We start from the raw sequence: 23,873 nt of genomic DNA on the forward strand, positions 1-23,873 counted from the left end.
TGTATTACTGAGCTGAATCAGGTGTGAGCCACTGTGCAAGTGCTTCTTAAAAAAAAAAAAAAAAGGTAGACATATAGAGGGGGATGTTTCAAGCTGTGGCAAGTCTCATCTTGTAAACTGTGCTCTCCCATCATTCTCTAGCTCAACAGAACCATCCAGTTTTACACTGTTTTGCAAGCCGGATAAAGTGATAATTATTTCTCTGTATTGGTTTAAGGCTGGGGTATTTTAGGATTTGACAACTGTTGTAAAGACAGGAATGCCAATGAGGTTGACAGTGTTTATTTTTGTGAGTTATGTAATTTTATTTGCATTGCTCCTTCAGTAAAGATCCCAGTTGAGCAATGTGTTTACATTTGTGAATAAATGTACAAGCATTGAGGGATCAGAATTTCAAATCTATACACTGTTGGGAGGTTTACTTTAAGACATACACCTAAAAAGTCACAATCTGTGGACAAAGTTGTTAAAAATAAAAGAAAACAAACACACTGCTAAGTCCATGATGCAGGTAATGGTCTGCAGAAGCTTTTACACTCATGTTGTTGATAGGTGGAGCCTGGCTGAGTTCTGCAGCATCTGAAAGATGACACTGTGGTTGGATGGAGAAGTCCCTACCACAAAACCTGCTGATCCTCTGCTTCAGCCACCCACCAACCCCGAGAGGATGAAGGCATTGCCTTGAATGAACTGCTTTCCTACAGTCCCAGGTCAGAGTGGCAGGACAGACAGCAGAGGAAGTTCAGTCTGACACAGAGCACGTGTGTGCACATCTGAGCACGTTCAGCCTGTATTCAGTATGGAGCAAAGGAAAGCTATCCCCAGAGCTTTCTTGAGAGGCTGCTTCCTTTGCCCACTGCACACAATATTTGTCTGACTGCTTGAATTCAACTGCAAAGCCATGTGCTTTGGCCAGCTGCGTTCCCTGCTTAATACTGCTACCATTTGCAATTAAGTCCTGCATAAACAAGGCTATGCCTGTGCCTTTCTTTCCTGTGAGTACCCTCACAAGATCTTATTTCCTAGTCCTCTTGGCTGCTCATTTTTTCTGAGGGAAAGTAGGCTTTGGATTGTATCTTGCAATGCAAAGAAGCTACTGCATGCCAAACATGTTCTTGACTGCTCCCTTTTGTCTCTGTCAGTGCAGGGTTTTTTGAGTGACATCTACTGGCTCAAGGAGCTTCAAAGAAGTTAAAAAAAAAATGGCTTCCATGTTCCCATGGCCACAAAAGCACTGAGAGTATAGAGCTTTCTTCTTCAGTCTTCTCTACAGTTGTGACGGTGAGTCCCTGAGTCCTTGGACTCCTTTTGAGAGTAGTGGAGGATGGCTTCCCTCTTTATTTACTCTGTTTTGCCCTTGCAATGTAGATCTCTTCTTCAGTTTATTTCACTGACTAACTGGTCCTCTGCAACTGTGACGGTGTTGTTTGCATAAGTCATCCGCTGAAATTTAGAATTCCTTCTCTGCAACATTGTGTATTCTGTCACAAATAATGGGCTAAAAGTATTTTTCCAATTGTCCCTCATACTCAAAAACTTTCCTTGGAATATTAATAGGACATATGCATAACTCAAAGGTAATTCACTCCTCTTAGCATAGCACAAAGAAGAAAGCTCAGGGGACTTTATTGTCTTGTGCTGAACACTTTTACAGGCAAACAACAAAATAGAACATGGCATAAGTGTGATTTAAGGACAGGACTACCAGCTCAAGGAATCTTCTCACACGGAAGGAGATTACTGCAGAAAACCAGATGTCCTGGTATGGGAACCTGTACAGAACCTGAGGGGACTGGAGGTCCTTGGTCTACCTGTTATGAACTCTATTGGACATAAATACTCCTGTGCCTTCCTACTTCTTCTGCAGCAAATGGCATTGTCAAGTGCCAAAACTGAATCACAACTAGCTGAAAAGAAACTTCATGCATTCTTCTTAGGAACAAGTCACAGTCTTTAATCTAGTCTTAGCTGGCAAAGTGTGTCTAAGTTTCTTAACCAAGGAGATGCATCAGGAATCTGTTTCACACAACATTTCTAAAAAAACACAGAATATAAACGTGCCCTCTTTGTAAAACCACTGGGTGCCAGTGTTGTATTATTATGGCAGTATCGTTTCACTTCATTTCTCTCCTGTATGAATTGTTGCTGTCTGCCTTTAACAATGGCAATGACATCAAGTCCTTCCAGGTAGTGTTTTGTCCCTTGCATATGAAAAATCTCTGTAATACTAAATAGGGAATCCCTTCATGTTTGCTTTGCCTGAACATCTGGAGTTCTCAGGAGCTTCCCTTTTTAACCCCACTGTTTCTGTAAAGTCTTCTTAATAACTAGTGTATGAGAGGACCACTAATAAATGCAAGCACTGCTTTCCCACACTGCACACCCTGAGGGAGGTGCTCCCACCAGGTAGAGGGGATTCCTGCAGCCAAATAGGGTAGGATACCTAGGGTGGCCCTATGCCACCTTATTTTCCAAGGCAAAGTGCCCAGCTGGGTACACCCAGGCTGCCACTCATCTCAAGGGATTGCTGTTCACTGTGAGGTACTTGAGAGACAGCCTCTCATTACTTGCCATTGCCTACTGTTTGTTTTCTTCACCACCTACTACAGCTTTCTGCTTCAATGCTTCTACTACATAATCTTACAAGACCTTCTTACAATTAAATGTTGATGTTTTTTTTTAAACACATGCCAGAGTGCCTGTAAAATGGTACCACAACTGAAGTTTCTGTGACATGAAGCTGATACCATCTCTTTGGCTCTGGCTTGGAGAATGATGTTTAAAGGTTGCAGTGTTTATATTCAGGGTTGTATTTTTTCCATATGTCATCAGTCGGGCCAGGAAAGAGTTCTGCTAGTTTATTAACATGGGGAGTGGATTCGGTTCAAGAGCTCTGTGGTCTCACACTTTAGCTGGTCTGTGTGTCATTCTTTTGGATGCTGTTCCATTAAATTGTTGCCTAACTATATTGCTGATGTTGAACACTCTGAAGTTTTTATGAAAGCGGTGGAGATAGATAATAAAAGAAGTTCCACTGGTACAGCATACCTGAATGTGTGGTTGGCAATTAAGTTTGATTTTAAGGGACAGCAATGGTTTTTTTTTGTTTTGTTTTGTTTTGTTTTGTTTTTGCTAATGGACAGCAAGCAGTAACTAATGTATTCAATGACAGCAAGAATGTGAGAAGGCTATTTCTTAATATTTAATAGCTCAACAAAAATCTAGATCTAGATCTATTTATTATTTCCTGGTCTTGCCCAAATTCCTAGGTGCCAGATCTCTTCTGCAAGGCAGTTTAGTATGTAGGATGAGAAAATAAGTAGAACACCCTAAAAACACGATGTTTAATTAAAACAGATATTCTCCTGGGCATCATGCAAGGCAGTACAACACACAGCATGTCACTAAATTTTTAGAACCATAGCTTTTCTTGTTGTAAGTGTAAATAATGAATTTATGCCCCTCTTCTGTTGAATCCTTCTATTTCGCAAATATATGCAGCCTCATTCCTATTCATCTAGAAATTTTAGCTCATAAACTTTCCACTCTGAGTATTTACTATTTGGTATGCAGTTATATTAAGCACATAATCTTATTTTTGGATAAAATATAAGATGAAAATTCCCATGGTGAGTCAAGTCAGGCCATTGCAGAAGAAAGTCCCCATATTTAGAAGGAAATCAGTGAACAGTGAGGAGAGAGAGAAACACCTAGTTGAACTGAAGCAAACCTGAGGATGCAACTTAGCTATAGCATGCACTCTTACTGTAAAAGAGTTCATGAAGAAATCTGGCACTTTTATTTTTTTTTAATTTTTGGACAAAATATTTAATCAATTCCATCTTTTGTGTATGTATATGTGTGTGTGTGTGTTATCTATTTATTTATTTCCTTGAAATTCTTTATTCAAATTTGCCTGCAATCATGGCTGTTTCAGGGACATATACCCTCACGTTCACACAGACTGCCTCCTGTGAGCTTAGCTGAAAGGACAAAAAGTGTGTTCATGGGGGATTCCTGCAGACACGACTAACCACAGACTTTTGAATGCTTGCTCTCATTTCCCTCCTCTTCAGCCACCTCTAGTGCATGATGTGCTGCCAGACCCACACTGGTGATCATTCTGTTCCTAGTTTTATGCCACCCTTGCCTCCCTCATCTTGGAAGGTAGAGTTCAACCCACCTTGCCCACAACCAGTGGCATGCCATGTAGGAGTCTCATTTTCCCCTGCCACCAGTAGCGACGTGCTTTAATCTCCTCCCAGACAGCAGCCTACGTGCCAAACGTATCTCACAGCAGTGGCTCCATGCCCAGGGCCCCATATGGCTGAACACTTGCTTTCCAAGCTGTTGCCCAGGAGCACCTGCAGGAATAGCATGACTTCTTTAAGCAGTGGTGAGGATGCCTGGAAGCTCAGCTGCATGCCGGGGATGGTCAGACTAGCTGGCTGCGATGCTCCTGCCAAGGCACCGGCACTTCCTGCAGAAATGTGCCACCTGCTTCCCCCCGCGGCCTCGGGTTTGTGTTATGTCAGAGGCATGACAGATAACTCGCCCAGCTGCTGCTGCCCAGCACTGCAGGATGTGGCAGGGGGAAGGATTCTCTGGGGTCATTGTCAAGTCCTGCCGCAGAGCTGCCAGGAGAGGGGCAGCCATGGTGAGCTGTTACAGGGCAGTGATCCCAAACTCCCTGGTTATGGGTGCATGCTCAAGTCTACCCAGAGAACATTTAAAATTGAATGTGTGGATGACAGTGAGAGCAAGAGAGGAACAGCGGCTCAGCAAAGACCTGAAGACCGCTTTTGGAGATGATCTTAAAGAGCCTGCATGGTTGTGCATCAGAAGTGACGGCAATCTTTAGTTCTATCTGCAGTACTTGTTGCTGAAATGCAAAAGCAGAAGCAGTTGTGAAATAGGATCAATGAACACCTTTATAGTCAAGAAACAGATATTGACTTTTTTTTTCCCTCCTGCATAAACTCCTGCATAAACAGAATCATCCCCAAACTATATTTGCAGAAATCTTAACCATACTGAAATTCCTCTGGATACTATGAAAATGTGCCATGCTGCTTTTCGCATTGTGATCAGAGAACACCCTGAGGTCCAAAATGGCAATCCTATGACCATAAGGCGAGAAGATACCAGTAACATGAGTGGCAAACAGAGGAAGGAAATCCATTCCAGTTCCTACAAAAAAATCCAGTGGTTTGTTTCCAAGTTGGTAGTGGGAATAGGTTGGGTAAAGAATGTGATCTGGTGAAAAGTATGGATGCAAATGCAGTTGTAATATTAAGCTATTTACTTTATGCTATTGACTCTTTAAGTATTGTTCTCACTGATGACCTAAACCTGTATGTCTTTTTTTTTCTTTTTTCCCCACTCTGGATGATTCATTCCCTGGTTGAAGAGTTTGTTGCTGTGGGACGGGTGATACTGAATCAAACTGTTAGGAGATAATTTGGTTGCTGACGCAGCAGGACTTGCCCTTGAGCCTGTGTTGTGCTGAAGACCAGCTTGCTGGAGAGCAGCATCTTTGGACTGACTCCACTAGAAAGTTCTGGTAGTGGGTGAAGGTGTTGTGGCCCATGCAACCTGTTGTGCAGAGAACCTCAAAGACAGAGCCAGTTAGGCCAGGAAAATGGGCAAGACATAGATAAAAAATAAAAGCCCCTACGCTTGTAGGTCTCTTTGCCCATACCTATTTCTGAGCTCTGTCAGGAGCAGCAGAGGATACTTGGTGCATTCAAAACATAGGGCACAGAGAGAAGCAGATGACATTTAAAAGCTGCATTGTCCGTAACTTTTCTGAACTTGAAAAGGGCCTGCCGGTTATATTCTGAGATGTGCCCACATGCCAAAGAACAGCATCTGTAAAACTGCAAACCATAATCACTTCTGGGTAGTTCATGGCTGTCCTCCACATCTCATTGCATTTATTGCTGAGACCATTGAGGATCAGAGCCTGGAAATTTTAATTTCCTCTTGCATGTGTATAGGTAGCGCAGGCACATGATAACCTCAGGATAAAAAGTCATCTCCTGGGTCTCCACAGCAGTGTACACTGTGGCTGATTTCTGCCTTGTCCTCTGCAGTTTGACCCTTAGGCCAGGCTTGTAGGTTGGTCTTCAGAAGAAAACCAGTTCTGGTTTCTGCTGTGCTCTTAGAAAAAGAATTCTTCTTCTCATCAGATACAGAGGAACTACTGTGAAACACATGCCATATGTTGTAGGCATGTGTTTACATACATATTCATTTCTGTGCCTGCTGGAATCTCTGTTAAACAGCAGCTTTGGTTCTTTAGGGCTCTGACTATTCCACACTGTAAGTATTATACACTGGACTGTGCAGATCAGTTCTGTTTATCCCAATATTGCTCTAAATTGAGCTGCTTGTTCTTTCAGAAGTGAGGAGAGTGTCTCTTGAAGGGATTTTTCTTTTGTCTCGTAAAACCCACAGACAGTAGAATAGAAGTTGTGATAGCTACAACTGTGTGAGCTTTAGGTTGCTTCATTTTCTGAAAACATTTACTCCCACTGACACAGCTGATATAGCTGTGTTATGGGTTATTCTGTCAGTAATCCACAGGATCTGTGAATGTCTTAAAGATCCTCCAAGAATTTTCATTTGTTTTCTTCTGTGCAATTTATGGTTTATAATTTCCTGTTTTCCTACTATTTCCAAAATACATCCTTGAAGTTTCCTTTCAAATGATAAAAAATGTAAGTAACTCACTTAGAGAGAAACTCGCAGTTAATTTGCTTTCTGGCACCTAAAGGTCAAAGAGCAACAGGACCTCATTGCAAGACCATATGGGAAAACTCTTGGCTTGCCTTTTTACCTCTTTCTCAGTAATCCCTGCACTCACGGAGAAGCAAGACACTAAAAAGTGCTCACAGCTTGCAAAATAACGGAGCCAATATATTGAGGAGCAAATTGTTCCATCCTTATATCCATGGCGTGATTCACATGACTCGAGTGTTGATGAAGTTTCCTCTGTGTTCTTCCCTGCTGGACCACAAATCTGAAAGACTGCTCTAATTTACAGGGTGTTGAAACAGTCCAAGACAAACCCCAGGCTTAAACTTTGTTAAAGGAACAAAGGAGGTGTTAGGAAGTCCTCTTCAGATTTTGGAGGAAGGAGAAAGAAGAGGTGGACTTGTTCTGAGAGGGAAGTGTCTTTTCTGTGTCTTCAGCTGTAGCGCAACAAGTTCGTGAGGTAAAGGGAGAAAATACTAAGGCCTACCCATGTTAAAAAGCAGAAATTCATCTGGCTTATTTTTTTCTTTGGAATAATTCTACTGTCACCTTGAAAAGCAACTTAACTTTTATAGAATGAAGGTCTTAGTGTTGAGATAAACTTTCTTGCTAAAATTCTGGTGGGTTTGTCCAGTCTCTATTACTGTATCTTTGGCCAAGCCTAATAATGTCCTCAACAGCCTCAGCAACAAGTGCAGCTGCAGCTGCAGCTGTGGGAGGTATGTTCAGGGAGTTTCTCTTGGCTCCCACTGACCCTACTATTGAGACCACGTTATTAGAGAGGAAAGGAAGATGCTTTAAATACCAAGGCTACAGGAGCTAAACATCTGTGTGTGTATGGAGACTGTTTAGGACTAGATGCTGAGAGTGAAGAAGACTGTTGGAAAATAGTGGTAGGAGGGTGGCAAGATACATATTTGAAGTTTTGGAGTGGAGACACTAGAGTCAGAGATGGGGCTTTGCATTTGAAATGACTTTTCAGGATGACAAGGAACAAGGGGAGATTTGATGGCTGGAGGACTTTGACTTGTCAGGAGAAGAAACTGGAAGTGACCCAAGGAGAGAAGATTAACCTGGATAGGTGAGAGCAGAAGTCCAGGCTCAGTAGAGGTAGATTGGCATGCTGTGCCAAATGCTGATGCACTCTGATGGTGCGCTCAGTTAGTGAGTGGGCTATGTGTGATAAGATATCTAACATTTTCTGATGTTCTAGATGTGCAGAGGACAGGTTCTTGCTGAAAGTAGTGATTTTCAGGAAACCCAGTCCTGCTTTCTCCCTTCTGCCTCTCCATCTCCATGTATGCTCTTCTTAGAAGATTCCTTGCATTGACTTGGATTTGGGAGGATGACACCACCAGGACATCTTTTACTACAAGAGAAATTGCTTCTCGATAAAATAGTACAGTACAATTCCAACCCACAGACCTGTCACCAGTTTATTTTGGAGCCATGTAGACCTTCCTGCTTCTTACAGTATGCGACATATGCATCCTATTTCACATGAACTGCCAAGACTTATTATCTTGGGCAGCAGTGTGAAAACCTGGTCTCTTATTAAGGAAAATATAGTCCAGAAAACAAGGAGCAAATAATTTTCTTGCAGTTGATGGCGTTAAGCCACGTGTTGAGGAAACCGTAGCTTCAAGCATGTGCATATGTTAAGCAGAAATAGTTTTGGTTACCTGAATCATATCAAGGATGCACCAAAGCTTTGTGTTGAATAGGAGTCACATACCTTGTAGTGGTGCTTGTTACTTGAGCTGATGATTACTGAGAACAATATTTCCAGTGAACACCATGCAAAGTAATTTTGAAATAGTATACAGTAAAAGCTTGTAAGGTGAGATAGAGAGAATTATCCTGCTTGGTTTTATTAAAGCTTACTGCCTGGGTACTTAGTCTGTTGCCACAGTACTTTTCAGATTATTTTCTTTTATCCTGTTGTTTTTCTGTGCATATGTCTGCAACTAAATGTATAATGGAGTGCCTTGTGAGTGACACTTACCATAGCAAGTTATTTTTAGATCTCACTTCTTGACCTTTGTGCTCCTCTCACCTGCTTTTAGCTGTCCTGCTTTCTGAACACGAGAGGCAAAGTCACATCGCTCAGTTCATGTGCGTGTTACAGTGTGGGTAACACATTCTTCTGTTCTGGTTGGGGAATGATGGAGCAGAAAGGCACAAAGGACTTTTTCCACTGTTCCGTTGTCTGCTTAATTTCCTTATCCTGCATAGAGGTACAGTGAGGCTGTTAGGAAACACTCTTTGTGAGACAAAGGGGTATTCCAAGTGTGAAGAATACAAGCAGGCTTAGAAATGGACACTAAATAGTGATGCAATTTTGAGCTTAGGGGTCATAGCCCTTATTTTAAAAGAAGAAGCGATCAACTCACAATAACTTTAAGCTCAATGCATTCATCTGGTAACATTCAGTCTGTTCACCAACCCATGTGGTCATGGTTCAGTGCATTATTTAAAGGGATGCTTGATTTTAAGTTTTTGAAGAATTTCTCACATTTTCATGCTTGAAATTAAGTGAAGACTTTTTGTTTTCCCTTAAGGCATCTGAAGCTGAAGGTTTCACCAGAGCTGAGTGATACTTCTAATTTTTCTACAGGTACAAATTTTTGTCTAGTAACTATAAAACTGCCTTGTCTTTCCTTCTTTCATTGTTCCTTCATTTTGGGAATGTAAATAGCTGTACATGAAGGAGGTGAATGGGAAGTACAACTGGACTCAGTATAATATTTTTCCTCTGTAACACACTGTTTCTTGAATATTGGCTGGGGAGGTATCTATATATGAATACACTTTTTTCAGTGGAAAACACCATAATAATCTGACATTCTTTAAGCACATGTCTGTGAACACTGCTGTACAGGCTCACCTGTCCATGTCCTGCTGAGGGTATGCATCATCCTGAGCTGTTTCTCTGCATAAAGAAGATGGACCTGAGCCATCCTGTCTTTAAAGATAACAGTAGGAAGGAAAGCTTCATACTGTGTAATGTGGGTGCTGTCAGTGAAGGACTGATATCACTGGCTCTTCAACTCTTTATCAAATGTCCTAATGCCTCACAAATGCCCTGTTGCACCTCCAGTCACAAGCAACCTAGAAAACATTTAGAAACATAGAATCATAGAATCATTAATCATTTTGATTAAGAATCAAAAGACCTTCAAGATCATCTGGTCCAACCATCCCCCTACCACCAATGTCACCCACTAAACCATGTCCCCAAGCACAACGTCCAACCTTTCTGTGAACACGCCCAGGGACAGTGAATCCACCACCTCCCTGGGCAACCCGTTCCAATGCCTGACCACTCTTTCTGAGAAGAAATGTCTCCTTGTTTCCAACCTGAACCTCCCCTGGCACAACTTGAGGCCATTCCCTCTAGCCCTATCACTAGTTACCTGTGAGAAGAGGCCGAACCCCAGCTCCTCACACCTTCCTTTCAGGTAGCTGTAGAAGCAATAAGGTGTCCCCTGAGCCTCCTCTTCTCCAGACTAAACAACCCCAATTCCCTCAGCTGCCCCTCACAGGACTTGTGTTCCAGGCCCTTCACCAGCTTTGTAGCCCTTCTCTGGACATGCAGGCCTTTTCCAGGGCCTTGATGTCCTTGTAGTGAGGGGCCCAAAACTGAGTACGGTACTCAAGGTGCAGCCCCACCAGAGCAGAGTCAGGGGAACGAGGTCTCGTAGGTGGGGGTTGGTCTATTCTCCCACGTGCCTGGTGACAGGACGAGGGGGAATGGGCTAAAGTTGCGCCAGGGGAGGTTTAGGTTGGATATTAGGAAGAACTTCTTTACTGAAAGGGTTGTTAGGCATTGGAATGGACTGCCCAGGGAAGTGGTTGAGTCACCATCCCTGGTGGTCTTTAAAAGACGTTTAGATGTAGAGCTTGGTGATATGGTTTAGTGGAGGACTTGTTAGTGTTAGGTCAGAGGTTGGACTAGGTGATCTTGGAGGTCTCTTCAAACCTAGATGATTCTGTGATTCTGTGATTCTGTATTTATGTGAGTAATGGTGGTTGGAATGATCCAGTGCTGCTGCAGGAGTCATGAGTTAAAGCTTCATCCTTCAGGATCTTGATTTCTAGTAGGCCCAGCAATTACACCATAGGCTACTGTTAGGTTGCAGACAACCTTATTGTCATCTCTCTTGTGTTAGCATTCTTCAAAACCTCCATTTTATTGTGTCAAAGGATGAAGAAGGAAAAGGACTATATCAAGTGTAAGTTTAGAAAGCAATCTGTTGTATTTTGGAGGACACAGTGTTCCACCCTTGCCCCTGTGGGGTTGCAAAGCTCTCTGTTGATACTGACACCAAAAGAGCACAGATGGGCAGGGCTGCTGTAGTACTGGCACAAGCTCCATCAGTGAGTGGACTCTTCACCTACCAGAAATTAAATCCCTTAAGATACAGCGTGTTTTCCATGTTGCAGATATTGTGTTTGAGCCAGGTTAGCAATCCAGAGGAAAAGAAATCTATAGAAAAGACAAGTCTTTGTAATTTGTATCAGGGCTATTCTAAAGTTAAAAGCTTCCAAATCTGTCATTTTATCCCTCAGCAAGATATTTTTCCTGGCACTTGTGTGACACTATGTTGACTGATCAATTCATAGGGCTGGGTCTCAATCAAATTACTCAAAAACTTTCTTCTTCATGCAAGACGTCAATGAAAATTGTATTCAACTGAAATTGCTTTTTATGTGGTTTATGGACAGTGGTAAGGAATTAGTAGAATAAATTTAACTTTAGTCTATAAAACAAGTATATGATTTTCTAGGAAAAGGGCTTGATTCTAAGCTAGCTTTCTCTAAGTGCAAGCTATTTTGCTGAAAATAATATAATTGCTTTTTTTTTTTTTTTTGATAGCTATCACATCCTTTTTGATACGGCTGTGAACTTCAGTGTTTCAGAATTCTTGAGGCTGATGGAAAATTTCCTATGGATATTTACTGTAGAATAATAGAATAACAACAATTGTACTGTGATTAGCTTAATGTGCAGTGATCTTAGCATTGATCAATACCAAGTCAATATTAATTTTTTTATTATGGAATAACCTTCCTCTGCAATAAGTTTTTCCTGACCATTGTAGTAAATGATTGTCCTTGTAGTAAATGATACTTCCAGAAGCTGACAATTCCAAAGTTCTCTGTATTTTACTTAATTTTTGCAAATTTACTATTAGAATTCTGAATATTCTCCCCAGTGTAAACATTTTAGTACTTTGGGGAAATTAGCCTTACAAAACTTTAGATCAATCCTTTTGGAGTTCTCTCTGGCTGCTAGCTTAACGTTATTTTGGCTGTTCTGGAGAAGTGTACCCCAGTTAATAAGGGATTTTTTTGAGTGTGCTCCGGCTAATGGAATACAGTGATTTTTGTACTGAACTTTTCTTTACTACTCAGACAAAGGTCCTCTTTGAGCAGAAATGCTTGGAAATATCAGCAAACACTGCTGTCCCTGTCTTCCAGATAATGAGATCTTATGTCATCTTAAATAGGATGAATTTTTTTTCCTGCATGGAAGCATCAATTTTGCTGCTTACAGAAAACTAATTTTCAGCTAAGGGTTAAACATGGAGAGCTGACACATATTACTGAATCTTGGCCCTAATAAAGCTGATAAAATTCTTATTGGCTTAGTAGGACCAGGGTTTTGTTTTAGCAAGGTTATTCTGAGAGATTGTACCAGGGAGAAACCCTATCCTCTCACCTGATGGAGCCATTCTTAATCAGAGCCAGCTGAGGACTTTCAAGCCTTGGCAGCAAAGCTTTGCTAACCAAAGATGAAAAACAGGTCTACTTTTGCCTCAGGGAGAAAACACAAGGATGAGAAAAGTTAGGACATAAACAGGAAGCAGGGCAGATGTCTGAAGGCTCAGGCTTACCACTTTTTCAGGCTTTAGGGGCTGTAACAGATGCCTGAAAGGGCAAATCATCCCTTAGCTTGACTTTCCAGGTCTCAGTTACCTGCAAATCAGGTAGCAGCACCTTGGCTTCTTTGAATTTTCCAGCACCCTTAACTTCAACCTTGCTTTCTCTGTGTTTAAAGCTGCCATTGTTTGGGCCAACTCATCAGATAGTGGAAGTAAAACTCTGTTCTGAAGTCAGTGCAACGTCCATGGCTTCCTCTACATGAATATCTGGCTCCATTAGTATGGGCTTGGGCCCAAAGTATATTATGTTATTACATGACATATAATGTTATCCTCGAAATTTAAGATTACCTATGTAGGTGGCAACTCTGGCTCTCCTCGGGTAGAGCTGGCTCCATTAAAATGCAAATAAGAACAGTTTAGCTCTGATGCAGAATTTCAAGTCATGAGAGTGCTTGTAAAAGCCAGACATTTACCCCATGGCATGAAGATTAATTGTTTATTCGTACCTGCAGTAACATGGTTGTAGACTGACGCTTGACCCTCGATGTACAAAGAAAAATAGTTTTTGTCCGTAATGGAAATACACTGAAGATAGTACTGTGCTTGCAGAAGGGAAACACAGGTGGCTGATATGATTTAATACTTATTGTTAAAGCTGGGGGCATTTTTCTGTTGTTGATAGCATTCGGTATTGTAGGTCAGACCCTCACAGAGATGCACAGAAACAGAATTTTTCAAATGAGCCACAACTGTTACAAGGAACAGGCATGTCTGGTCTCTCCCAGAAATGTGTCTGAACCACTCACCAGAACAAATAGCCAAGATTATTTAGCAGTGCTTCCAGTCACTGAAGGAAAACTCTTTCAGGAAAGTGTGGCTCATAAAGTGCCCCACGGCTTAAGTGATAATGCACTTAGGATCTAGACCCAGGGAGATATTGCATGCCTTTTCTGAATATACGTAATTTATTCAACCTGCTGCCGGTACTGAGGCAGATTTAAAAGGCATTCCTTTTACCTCATAATTTGTTTTCTGCTTACTCATCCAGAAACATTCTTGAGGTCATGTTATGAAGATAATTTATTTGTTGTGAATTTGGACTTTACAGAAATTGTGTTCTTTGTTCTTCTCTTCATGAATGTGTTTAGGGAAGGCTCATAAATGGCTACAGAGAATTGTGCAGTGTGTCTGATAGTAAATTAGCTGTTTGTAAACAAAAGCAACATTTTTAAAAAAGATTGGATATCAGCTTATTTGACAGGGAGCAGTCTGGGGTTTTTAAAAATAAATAAAAACAGAGAGATGAGTAGATTTAAAGGGAGGAAGGAGAGGGGACAATGTAGGAACAATTTCAGAGTGTCTTCACCTCCTTGGCTGAGAGGAGGATTCAGTCCCAATGCTCTCTCCCTTCCTGTCCTTTTCTGTCTTTTTGCCATACCACTGAAGACCAGATTATGTCATTACAGAAGGAAATTAATGCTAGAAAACTCTAGAGGAGTTCTTAATGTTTATAGTCATGACTGTGTACATACAGCTACCCTTTCTGGATGCTGAATAACATTCAACAGAAGTGTTTTTTAAGAGAAAAAGGAAAAGACATATGTCTGTTTGTTTTGTCCTTTTGCAGGATTTTATTAGTTGAAGTGGTTGTGATACCCTTCAGGGGATACCTTCAGGGTATCACAGGTATTTGCTGAGGTAGCAAACTTTATTCATTATAAAGGGCATTTTCTTTTCTTCAGTGTGGAAAATATTGATTTGACCTGAAAACAAACAGATTTACTACTATTGACAAAGACAAGCATTTTTGCTAGAATTTGTACAAATTTGTGTAATGTCTTTGTTCCTAGGTAATGGCTTCGATTTGAGAGGTCTTGCCTGAAAATGTTTCTTGCTTTCTCAGAAAAATAGTCATATTGCCTTATCTTCCAGTTCTCCATCCAATGCAGTATTTCTAGAAAGTCATGTGGCAACTTCCTATGTGAATCTGAGTTATTCTGAGGAGTCAAAGAGAAATGCATTTATAGTGGAGTGTAATGATTAACAGTTCTCACTGCACACTGAGGCACGCCTTCTGCTTTGTACTGAATACCATAATTTTGTCTTTTTGAGGGGCCCCTTTTGTCTTAATTTAAAATGTCCACTTGAACAATGATAGTAAATGTCCCTTAACCTTATAGCTTGTTGCTCATGCACCTTTAAGTAATAATCTTTAAGTAGGAGTTGGACTCGATGATCCTTGCGGGTCCCTTCATTGTGTGATTCAATAAATCTGATTGGGGTGTGGATAGTAGTCTTCAGTACTTGTTTAACTGTGTCCACAGTCCTCCAATTATTTTTATGAGGGAGAGGAGACAAGCAGTACTATTCCCATTATATGAGAAGGGAATCTCCTCTCAGAAGGTTTTTGGGTTTGTATCTGGAAGCATCAAATGCATTTGCACCCAAGGTCTCTACAATTAGCATGAGAATAAAACGTGCTAGAAATGTGTGTTTTAGTAGCTAAATGTGTTAAGTTTAGTTGTTAAGTGTGTTTATGAAGATAGCTGTTTACCTTTTAGGTGTTAAAAGAGTTTCTGTATTGAATCGCCAATACTGGTTGGTTATATGAATCACTATGCTACCTAGCAGTTCAAGGACTTAAAATGCTAGAATCCTATAGAATGCCAGCCACCCTCTAATTAGTTGTGATGCAATAGAGAAAACATAAATCTACAAAGTTTTTTTTAATACATATTTTATATTAAATTTTATATATTACATTATATTAATTTATAGTGTTCTGTGTCATCAAAAACTGGCAGAAACACCAGTGGGTTGTGGTGCCATCCAGAGGAACCTGCGCAGGTTGGGAAAATGGAAACCTCATGAAGTTCAACAAGGAGAAATGCAAAGTCCATCTCGTGGGGAGGAACAACCCCAGGCACCAGGATGTGCTGGGGGCAACCCAGCTGGGAAGCAGCCTGGCAGAAAAGGTCTGTAAATACCTGAAGGGATGGTGCAAGGAAGACAGAGTCAGGCTCTTTTCAGTGGTGTCCAGTGCCAAGACAAGAGGCAATGGGAACAAACTGGAGGAAACACAGGACTCTTCTGCTGAACATCAGGAGACAACTCTTTACTGTGAAGGTGATGGAGCACTGGTGCAGGTTGCCCAGAGGCTGCAGCGTCTCTCTCCTTGGAGATCTTCAAAAGCCATGGTCAACCTGCAACATGCTTTAGGTGGCCCTGCTTGAACAGGGGATTGGACCAGATGGACCCAGAGATCCCTTCCAGCCTCAACTATCCTGTGATTCTGTGGAGTGCCATAAGGGAAACTGTAAGCCAAAAAAGCAGGGGAGGATAATACAGTATTCCTTTTTCTGACTTAATGCTGACTTCAGACTACAAAACCAGAGGAATCCACCACCACCAAAATCCTGTTATTCAGAGAGCAGGGTAGGCAGTAACCTATAGGACTGAAAGTACTCTGGTAAAACTTTTATTCAGAGTTGTTCCTGTTCTTCCGTTTCATGTTCAAGGACTTACATATGTGTAGCACAAGGTGAAAATTCTGCTGCTGTTAGGTTTCCTACATGAATTATGAGGATCCAAGGTTACACTTTCTAGTGTGTCAGGCAAACTGTGTCATCTGGGGCAGTGAAACAGCAGCACTGTATAGAATGTCATGGAAGTCTGATCTTCCGAGTAACTTGATCACAAACTGAGGTCTATTAAACACATTAAATTCTGTTTTGCTTTGTTATTTAATCTTTCTGCTTTAATAATGTGTTCATGATTAGTTAGTGTTTATTGCCCTTCAGGAGGCTATTTGCCTCTAGAAATACAACTTACTTTAATAGGTAAGAAACAGCAAGTTTGTTGTGCATTCATGTTGCAATATTTGGGAGACACTGCACACTCTGAAGAACCCAATTTCTCTCTGAGAACTCGGTCTCCATGTTACATGTTCATGATCTCAGTTTCGTCCAAGGACAGTAGCTTTTTAATCATTTCTCTGAGTACGGTTAGAGAGGACTGATATAAATTCATATAACGGGAAATCACTTTTTCGTGTTCTTCAGAGTGAACTCACAGTTTTTTCCTATTCCCTCTCCTCATTTCCAGGAACAGGCCAAAGAGTTGGGGCTTTCTTTGCTCTGTGCTAGTGTCCTCCCTGTTGTGGGCAAGCATTTTGCTTATGCTACTCTCACTTGCCTAGGTGTCCATTACATCTAGTGCATGCACAGGGCAACATCTTGCAAAACTGTTCTGTAGATCTTTGCAACCATCTATTTTTGAAAGCAGCTTTGAGATAAACTTCCCACAGAATAATGATACTGAGGACTCTGAGAGGAGAGTAGGTCAGTTTCTTAAGCAGACAGACTCCTCCCAGATGCTGATTTACAAATAATGAAAAACAGGATTCTTATTTCTCCATTTCCTTTGTTTCAAAGACTGGTAAGCAAGCCAATTTTCTTGTCACGTTTGTAGCTTTTTAACCTTTTCAGACAAAATATGACATGGTACTTGCATGGCACTTCTGGGTTGGAAGCACCTTGTTTTCATTAGGAAATTACATGAGAAGCTCTGATTCTGTGTTTAATTCCAAATGAAATCCGTGTGGCAGTAATGCAGAGCAGCACTGTGCTGGATACTGGTTACCCTGAGCACCTCTAATTGAATTGACGAAAACACTCCCCTCTCTTCCCTTTTCCTCCAGTTCCCCCAAATGAAAAGTATTAACACAAATAAAGAGTTGGCATAAAGCAAGGCATGCTCCAGAGCTCCTGGATAAAGAAAACTTACGGCTTTAGCTAATGCTGCAATACAGATCAAGCAGGAATCAACTCCACTGCAGAAGAAGCAAAGAGCTGGGCTACTAAAAAAACAAAACAAAACACAACAAAAACAAAACAAAACAAAACAAAACAACAACAACAAAAAACAACACACCATAAAATAAGTGAACATTGGAGAGAGTGGCACTAGAAAGACCATAAAATGCAATGTTGGTAAGTGCAAAAAGAATGGAAGTACAGCTGCTGGGACAAACCATGTAGACTGGGTTATTCTAGAGTGTACACCAGCCAGGAGGTGCCCCCAGGAGAAGACTGGCAAAGGCAGAAAGCAGGAAGCAAACCTCTTATTTTGTCTCCATTTTCTCTAGCTGGTACTTTCAGGCTGAGTTATCTGGCTTCTTGGGGATATACAGTAAATCCAAGCTGTTTCTGATGGCAACTTGCCCATTTAGATGTAGATTAAATCGTCCCAGTTCTGACTGCTCTAGTGCCTTCTCAGTATTTCCCTTTACTTGTAAAATGACACACACGTTGGTCCTGGGAAGGAATGGTAGTGCAGCTCACTTTTTGCAAGTGAGGACTCATAGTGCACACTCCCAGAAACAACTGCAATACAGAAAGGAGAATGGGAGAATAATGGGAATATCTTGAAGCTGTTGAACGTTTTCGGGTCCCTGTGAGACATCTGGACTGTGGTCTTGCTGAAGCTGCAGAATTTAAGTACCTTGGGTTTTGTTTCTACTGACAAAACCAATGTCGTCATTGTCCTTAAATTATTGTATCCAAACCCACTGGACAAAGTCTGGAAAAAGCATTCCTAGAAACTTTCAACCAATGAGGTATTAAGTTGGTCAGATACAAAAGTGCTGCATCTTGACCCATCCGGCAGTGGTACATGCAACACAAGATGACTTCCAAGCAAGCTCCACCTTTGGTTCTTTTTGTAGCATGGGCTGTATCTCCTAGGGGTCAGGCACAGCCCCCATACTGCGGGTTGGCGAAGCTGTGCTCTCTGCAGATAATCAAAAAATTCTGGTGGGGTGAAATCGGTAAGTGAAACATTCTGCTGCATGTGAGTCCTCCTGACTTCTAATCACTGTCTCGTCGCTATCAGTATTAATGGGGTAGTAGTTGGGTGAGAATTGCTCAAATAAGATTTCTTCACAAGTCCTGTGAAAGGCTCCAACTTCCCTCTGACACTGCCACTCACCTAATGAGAGCATTCTTCTACTTGTCTGCATGACTGGCATTGTGCTGCCATAACATCTGTGTAGCTGTTGGTGTTACACCTGTGTATCTGGCATGCCTTAAAGAACAGAGACAATCCCACCGTCTGACCATTTAAACCTGGACTGAGCACAGCTCTGGAAATATGCTGCCAGGATATATGCTGCTGGACATAATGAGACAGCCTCGCTGGTCTTTTCCATCTTGCAACTTCTGCAATCTGTTGAAAATCCCTTTGCTTTTAATTACTAACCTCTTGCTTTGCATAATTTTCAGAAATTAGTGGTTTTAGCAAACTCTACATCCATTTGATCTTGGAGTCTTTTACAGTTTTGGTTTTTATCAGTGAGAAGTGGAAGTCCTCTCTTCAGAGATTTTCTCTTCCTTTCTGCTTCCCGTTACCTACTCATCTTCACGGGAGTGCAGTGACCACTGCTGTTGAGCACATACAACAATTTCAGACAAGGCTGCCCTCTTGTAACCTTCCATGAGAGTACCGGAGGTGCATGAAGGGCAAATCAGCCTGTGAATGAACTGAAGAGCACACACTGCAGTGTGTGTTGCATTTCTCTCTTCTCATTACTCCCTTTCCCTCTTGTACTGTGTACTTAACATTTTCATTCAATTACTCCTGACATTTTATCATGAAAGAAAGCATGGAGCTGGAAGATCTTTAGCCTCTGTAACTATACAAAATAAGTAAATTTGTACTTAAAGACAAAACAAAGTTGCACACTTATAGTCTTTATATTGTATGCTTTTGGGGGTAGGAAATATAGACCCTGGTATTTGGGAAAACATGTTAGCAGCTGGTTATAGAAACTCGCTCCCTGTCAGAGGAAAATGGCTTCCGTATTTTAGGTGTGATTTGGTTCTGTAACATAATGGAGCTGTTAAACTTGTTAGTGTTCTCCTGGCAGGTGGATAGGTGCCGTGTGAATCTGAATAAATCTTAGCTGCTTAGAAGAAATCGAAATAATTGTGAACTGTAGGTCCCAGCTGCATATGCAATTGAGAATTTCAGTACACAGGAACACCATAAACCTTTCTGTGCACACATAAGCCCTCTCTTTAAGCACTGTGTCTTGGTGTCAGAGGCCTTCTGAGGAAACCCAGATTTCTGAAAGGCAAGAGGTGAGCTACTCTTCAGCAAAACTGTGGTTTCATAGACTTTCCCAAAATCACATAAAGAGAAATGGTTTGTTTTTCTGGAAGTAACACAGTTATTTTTCTTTCATGCTAAGAAATTCCAGATATCTGCAATGAAATTATTTTTCCCCTAACCCCGATTTCTGATTTCATATGAAACGTTCTTTAAACTCTTTTCAGAGCCAAAATAGATTCACAGATTTAAGCCCCTCTGTGTTCCTTACTTTGACAGCAGACAACCCAACCTGCCCGCCAGCCTGGGGCTGCATCCTGCAGTGAGTGCTGCATGGGTGGAGCCACGCAGCACTCTCCCAGACTCCCTGCACATGCACGAGACCACCCAGGAGCAGATTCCAGCACGAGTAAGGCTTCTGGTTGCAAGAGACAGCTCCTGGTAGGGCTTTCCAGTGCTGCTACACAAACACATGCAAACCTGCCCAAGGGCAAAATAGAAGACATGCACCGCACCCAAGCCACAGAAATGTAGTCACTAGAACAGTTTCACCTGAAACCTCTTCCTCTGAAAACTTCGTCTGTTGACCCAATTGAAGGCTGACATCCGCCTAACACCGAAGGATCGTCTGCAGGATGTCCCTGCAGAATGGACACAAGCAGCATGTGAATGCAGACATAAAATGATAGAGACCTGGACATATTGGAGAGCTGGGCAATCACCAACCGCATGAAGTTTAACAAGAGTAAGTGCCGGGTCCTGCACCTGGGACGGGGCAACCCTGGCTATACGTACAGACTGGGCGATGTGATGCTGGAGAGCAGCCCCGCAGAGAGGGATCTGGGGGTTGTGGTTGACAGCAAGTGGAATATGAGCCAGCAGTGTGCCCTGGCAGCCAGGAGGGCCAACCGTATCCTGGGGTGCATCAAGCACGGCATTGCTAGTTGGTCGAGGGAAGTGATTGTCCCGCTCTACTCTGCGCTGGTGCGGCCTCACCTCGAGTGCTGTGTGCAGTTCTGGGCACCACAGTACAAAAAGGACATTAAACTGTTGGAGAGTGTCCAGAGGAGGGCGACAAAGATGGTGAAGGGCCTAGAGGGGAAGACGTATGAGGAGTGGCTGAGGTCACTTGGCCTGTTCAGCCTGGAGAAGAGGAGGCTGAGGGGAGACCTCATCGCAGTCTACAGCTTCTTCAGCAGGGGCAGTGGAGGAGCAGGCACCAACCTATTCTCTTTATTCACCAGTGATAGGACCTGCGGGAATGGTGTCAAGCTGAGGCAGGGGAGGTTTAGGCGAGACATCAGGAAGAGGTTCGTCACCAAGAGGGTGGTCACACACTGGAACAGGCTCCCCAGGGAAGTAGTCACTGCACCGAGCCTGTCTGAATTTAAGAAGTGTTTGGACTGTGCACTTAGTCACATGGTCTAAAATTTTGGGTAGACCTGTGTGGTGCCAGGAGTTGGACTCTATGATCTTTATGGGTCCCTTCCAGCTCGGGATATTCTATGATTCTATGAGATATTTAGGCAGGGACAAGCTGTCAGATTGCAGCCCCCTCCATCCATCCATCCATGTTTATAATTGTCCTTTTTTTTCCTTTCATTTTCATGCTAATTTGACTGGGAAAGGTTTAATCCAGTAGTGTTTCTGTGCACAAATTGGGTGATGACCTGTGCTTGTTCTTTTCACCCCTAGCACTCAGCCTCCTAACCTACCTGAATTGACTGTCCCCAGTCTGCTCCAGCCCTCTTTTTACACGCCTGCAGTTCTCAACAGGATTATCTACCCCTCCAGAAAAGGTAAAAAACTCTAAAATCAAAATGGATTATGTCCATGCTCACAGATATATGTTGGGAAGCTTGAAACACTATAGAAATAACAGCAAAAGGTATGTGCTATCATTTTTAACTTCCCACTTATATTTTTAAGCTGTATTGACTAATACGTCATACATCAAGGGCATAATGCAGAGTCCACCAGAGTTACCTTCATGTGATCTCTAAGTCCTGGAAACGATGAAGGTACCTGTAGCATTCATTAGCTATTGCTGAAGTGAAAGCTGGAGATACCTTTGCAGTCTGTGTCCTGGCCCCGTCCTACTCCCTGCAAATGGGCAGCTTTGCCATATCGCAGACATTCAGTCTCTGTAGCATCACTTTTAACAGAGCTCTGCTTTCCATCATTGGCCCAGATGTTTCCCTAACACATCCAGAGAATTTTCAAGTATTCAATTTCTTGTCCTTTTGAAGGAAGGCTCTGAAGTAGTTTCTAAGTCACTGTGCCATTAATCTGACCCTAGACATTGACTCAGGGCATGCATTTGGTGACTCCACCTGAACCTAGAACCTTTCAGGTAAATGAGGAATCCGCAGAAGAGCAAGGTAGGTTTTGTATGTGAAATAACAGTGTTAAGACTGTGTATTTGACTCATGCAGTTGTGTACGTGACGGTCAGGAGAGACATTTCAGCCTCTGTGTGCCACTGTGCTTAGCAGCGTCAGCCAAAGAAGGCATGTAAGCGACTTACTATCTAAATGCGACTTCTTGGAAAGCAGAGCAATCGGGGCAAGGCTGGCTGGGCTCCACCGGGCAAAACACAATGTAGCCAGTGTATTTTTCCAGGAACTCTGGAAACTCACTCTCAATGCCCTGCTGTTTGCCTGCATTGCTCCTGGTGACCCTGTGCTAACACTTGCACGGCTGCATGGCTGGGAACTCGGCGCTGCTCTGTGTTTCGGGTGGGACACTGCAGGGAAATTGAGAGGCAGGGGGAAGTAAGTAGGGCAAAAGGGCTTTAGGAATTGCTTGCTCAGCGTACCCATATCATAGTGAGGATTTTCACTGTAGGTATAATGAATTGCATCCTGCCTTCTCCACAACATCTTTTTAACATCTTACTCCCTTTCTCTTTTTTCTTTTTTTTTCTTTTTCCTTTCTTCTTCTTTTGTTTATTTTTTTGTTTGTTTGTTTCATTTTGTTTTCTTAAATTAGGGAGTAGACTCCACAAAAACTGGGTTGAGGTACCTTGGGATGGAGCCTTTGAAAGAGGAAGGAACTATACTATCCAAAAAATGGCTGACCATTTCAACACTGTTTTTCCTCTGCCCTGAGAAGTCATTTGCTAATGATCTACATAAAAACAAACCCTGCACTAGCTTAGAATTATAGAATCATAGAATATCCTGAGTTGGAAGGGACCCACACAGATCCTCATGTCCAGCCCCTGTCTCCACACAGGACCACCCAAAAATCAGACCATATGTGTGACAGCAATATCCAAATACTCCTTCAGCTCCAGCAGGCTGGATGCCATGACCACTGCCCTGGAGAGCCTATTCCAGTGCCCAGCTACCCTCTCAGTGGGGGTCCTCGCATCCCAGGAACCCATAAATTATTCTTTCTCCAACCACTTGCTCAGAAAGAAGAGTGCCCTAATCATAGATGTCCAGATTTGGTACCAGAGGTAATGAAATATAGTGGAGGAGCTGTAATACAAGTCACACCTAGCACTAAGCAGTCAGAGCACAAATTTACTGTTATGCAAAATATTGCCTTATTCTAGGAAAAGACACCTTAGTATTGTTTGTTTGCAAACATCTGGTAGAGAGGTGAAGCACTAATTACAGTGACAGGGTCACAAGTATTTTCCCTGCTTTCACACAGTATTTTTTTTTTCTAACAAGCTAGTGTTGTGTCTGGCAGATGAGGTGCTCCAGTTTTAGACCTCTTTTTCCCTCAAGAGGTGACCCTTAGGAAGCTACATAATCCGGAGGCCCAGATTCACTTAGGCTTGTGTGGTGTCTGGCTCCTGCAGGTCTCAGGATACCAACAGCAGCTCTGTGGTGGCCATCCAAATACATACAAACTTGTACTCAGTGCTGTTTTCTGAACACCTTTTGGGTGATTTCTAAAATTTGACAATTAACCCAGGTAGGAGAAAATAATCTGCAGGGATGCCTGTGAAAGTGTTTTCTGTTCTGAGCTAATTCCAAAAATCGGTAAGCCAGACAGTCCTCATGGTTGGGTTTTGAAAGTTAACTAATCTAAACTGTGTGTAATGGGATTTTGGTTTTGGATGGAAGATCCTTCAGAAAAATACATTGTTATTTAATTCATA

The sequence above is a fragment of the Cygnus atratus genome, chromosome Z (assembly GCF_013377495.2).
Source record: "Cygnus atratus isolate AKBS03 ecotype Queensland, Australia chromosome Z, CAtr_DNAZoo_HiC_assembly, whole genome shotgun sequence".
NCBI lineage: Eukaryota > Metazoa > Chordata > Aves > Anseriformes > Anatidae > Cygnus > Cygnus atratus.